The sequence below is a fragment of the Pteropus vampyrus genome, unplaced genomic scaffold (assembly GCF_000151845.1).
Source record: "Pteropus vampyrus isolate Shadow unplaced genomic scaffold, Pvam_2.0 Scaffold166, whole genome shotgun sequence".
Taxonomy (NCBI): domain Eukaryota; kingdom Metazoa; phylum Chordata; class Mammalia; order Chiroptera; family Pteropodidae; genus Pteropus; species Pteropus vampyrus.
The window spans coordinates 1605797-1609451 of record NW_011888947.1 but is presented as its reverse complement, the minus strand read 5'-3'; the positions used below and the strand labels follow the sequence as shown (position 1 = coordinate 1609451).

At 42.1% G+C, this 3655-nt stretch overlaps 1 long non-coding RNA gene across 1 annotated transcript in view; it reads left to right on the top strand.

Annotated features, from left to right (window-relative positions):
* Positions 1-1490: 1490 nt before the first annotated feature.
* Positions 1491-3655, top strand: part of LOC105298837 — a 5235-nt gene continuing 3070 nt past the window's right edge. Inside the window, exon 1 of the long non-coding RNA XR_896477.1 lies at positions 1491-1725. This is a non-coding gene — a long non-coding RNA (uncharacterized LOC105298837). The remainder of the gene's footprint in view (positions 1726-3655) is intronic.

Here is a 3655-nt window from a genome sequence, read left to right as displayed (position 1 = left end):
GATCTCTTATTATAGAAGAAAAGGAAATTGCCTTCCATTTAGGCCGATGCAACTTTCTGAAAAAGAAAAGAAGGGAGAGGCTTAATAAGAAGTTATTTTTTAAAATCATGTTTGCTTAGGAGCTATCACATTCAATTTGTGACTTCAGAACAAAGGAAATTAAAACTCGTATTTAGCGGAGTTTAAGTTGATTTCGGCTGGTTCCAACAGTGCCTGAGGGGCAGTGGTTTTTGTGACTGTCCCCTCGGCCTCTGAGTCCACATGCCATTGTGAAGGAGCAGGAGGGGGTGGGAACAGAAAGCCCAGATGACCGTTTCTGCCACCGCCCACATGGGCTTTTCTCATTAACCCGCAGTCACACTCGTCTGATAAGTCAAAGAAAAGTGGAGATGGGACCTGAACCCACGCATGCCAGTGCGGGAGGGATGGAAATCCCTTGGCTTTGCTAATTGGGGTTCTCCTCTCATCTCAGTTGGGTTCTGCTCTTCGTCTGAGCAGACAAGATAAGAAGGAAACGGGTTTTCTAACAAGCCCGCCTGGCAGAGTTGGCCTGCCAGGACACTTGTAAGTGTCCCCAGTTGGCAAGAATCCTTGTCTGTGGGGCAGTAGGCTCATTCTCCTCAGAAAACATCAGTGTGGTGTCGCTGAAGGTGACTCGCAGCCCCTCGCAAACCTAGCTGCAGACGAGCTGGGATGTCGCTTGATCCTTTACTGGGAAAGCGTTTCCTTCTGAGCTGCCGACCTGTTCGCTCATCAGAATTAAGAAAGTTCTGGCCAGCTGGTCACGCTCCAAAACCACAATTGCTTTCAGAAAACAAAAGAATCATCAATTTTATGAAGGCCAGTGAATGTTTTATTGCATGCTTAGAAATCATAAAAATCGAATCAAACAGCATAAAATTGTGTCCCTCTCTTGTGCCTTTTCATCAGAAGGGCTTGAAAAAAATAAATAATGATATATCAGAATTTTTTACGTGGAAATAATATTTTTTAAAAAACTCAAGAAATTGGTAAATTAAAGCAAGGAGATGCTAATATAAAAAATTTAAAGTCCCCACATAGCTAACAGCCCAAACTCAAAATAATGTATAGCACTGGTAATGGATGTTTTCTTCTATCTGAATATAAAAAAGTATTATATGTTATATTGACATTCGGGCTAAATCTTTCCCTTATAAGGTGTTTGACATAAATAGCTTTTATTATGTAACTGTTAAATAGAAGAAATACACACATTTCTTAAAGGTCCCAGCTGCTATTGTTATCATTTGAGACGTAAGATTGGAATCCTAACTTCCAATATCAAATTTTAGCACAAACCGTATAAAATATATCTTGTCAGAATGTGTCAGAAACGCTAAGCTCTTTCTAGCTGAATGCATTGCAGCTGGTGCTTCATTCTCGAGGTTGAGAATCGACTTTGTGAGTCGTCCGGGGTTAGGCGGCAGCTTGGTTTCCACCCTGCTACAGGGCTGGCTGGGGAAGGCGTGGGTTCAGATTAGCCGTGTCCTACACCGCTTGACCGGAGTGACACGAGTCTGCAGGGCCGAGCCCAAGGCCTGGAGATAGGAGCAGCCAGCAAGAATGCCCGGAATGTTTGCCTTCCTTCGGACTCTGTGGAGGCACACAGACCATGGGGATTCTGTCTGCGGTGACAGCCTTAACATTTGCCAGAGCCCTGGACGCCGCTGTAGAAATGGCATTGCCCACCCTGAAAGTGAGAAGGTAACGTTTATTTTTGTATTTTTTTCTCTCTCTCCCGTATACAGACTGTAGAAAGACCACCAAGCGTGGGCCATTTTTTTTCACCGTGATGTACAATTCACATTTGTTAATCAAAAAAAAGTGCCCGAGGTCATCCACCTAGACTTTTTTTTTCCTTCTTAAACAGGAAACGGGTTTCAGATGTTTATATGTTAAAAAGTAGGGCTACTAATCTGTTTAGCCATTTACCAGACCCTGGCTAACTCTCTTTTTACGTTTGAACGTTCAAACCTCATAGCACGACATTCGTTTTTATCCTCCTTGTTATTTAGAATTAAAAAAAAAAAAAATCTTTCAATAGTCACCTGTTTTTTGGGGCAGTTCCAGAGGAGGTTAAAATAAATGAATTCAGCAGTTTAGTGAAAGCTGTACCCTAACAGCACTGGTGCTGTGTTGTGTTTGAGAATTCAATGCTCTCAGCCAATTCTCGAAAACAGACCGTGGTTCCAAGTATTTTCATGTATTTGTATTCACAAACAAATGTCCGTTTGAGTATCTTATTTACATTCAGAATAGAGATTCACAAAGGCACATAGTAGTTAAAAAGTCTATAGCAAATGCAAAAAAATATTTCTTGTAAATATTGGATTTTTTTTTTTTTTTGATCAAGGTGATGTTTTCCATGGTTCTTCTTGGAAAGAGGCTGTGAGCAGTAACAGAGAGCAACCATCTTTCTGGGGAGCCCACCATCACTTGAGAGGGCTTCAATCTGATTTTTGGAAATAAAGGTTTTTGTTTTATTGCTGGAATTTTTTTCCTCGTCTTGGGGCTGTTCATTTTAAACAGTCACTGCTGGCAAAAATGTCTCCCTGTTTAGTATGGCAAATCGATGATATTTTTTTATGTTGGAGAGGTTTACGTGTTTATAATCTGGGAGGAAGGAGAGCAAACAGGGAGATTTGAATGCTTTTTAAGTGAATTGCTTAGCATTCGAATCACTGGCTAAAAAGACTATGTTAACCATAGAAGTCCAAGCAGAAAGAATTTATCATTTGCTAAATCTGGATCTGATGGCCCCTACTGTTTACTCGCCTGCATTTGACCGAATGCTTTCTGTCTGCAGGTCGTGTAAGGAGGCAAAATAATGGGTTTTGTAGACATTTCATCAAGGAGAGAGAAAGAGCTAAATTGAAATGAGCTCTTAAAATCAGCCCAGTATTCTCTGGCTTGGTGAAAAAGGTATCTGTAAAGATGACAAGGAATCATTCTCAATTTCTCTGCAAACATCTCGCTTCCCCCCATGCTTGTGTGTGTATGTGCATTTCTATGAGGCAAAATACATTTGTTTTTCTTTTCATCAGAGTTATCAGAAATGGTTGGAGAAAAGATTAGTTCAAATGTACAAATGATACGTAATAAATGTCCAAATTCCTTTAAATAGGGTGGAATGGGTATGATAAAACAAAATTTAAAGTTGGTATTTTTCGACAAACAAAAAACCCATTTTGATTTCTCGAAGTGTGTTTTAGCTCGGTATTCAGATGACACAAGGCTGCCGAAGTGTAGGTGTGAGGGACTCCCAGCAGGGGACCCAGTGACAAAACAGTGACAATACCACCTGCAGTGACATGTCAACAAAAGTAACAGAAAGCGGTTCCCTTTGTGTAAGGAGTTCCTGCGAAGCGCATCCCTCAGAATGTAAGTGCCCGGCGGAGGCCGACCCACGCGGCGCAAACACCTCCATCCCAGGTTCACTCTGGAAAACGTGTCTGTGTTACCTGAGAACCCCGAATAAGGAAAGGATCTGCTTGGCAGGACCCCGTGGAAAGCGCCGGGGTGCTGAAACAGCGGCGAGGACCCTTGGCGGAGACCCGCACAGCTCCCGAAAGGCCGAAGAACAAACTGACAGAAGAAATTAGTGTGACGAGAGGTCAGGGGACAGCCACAGTTT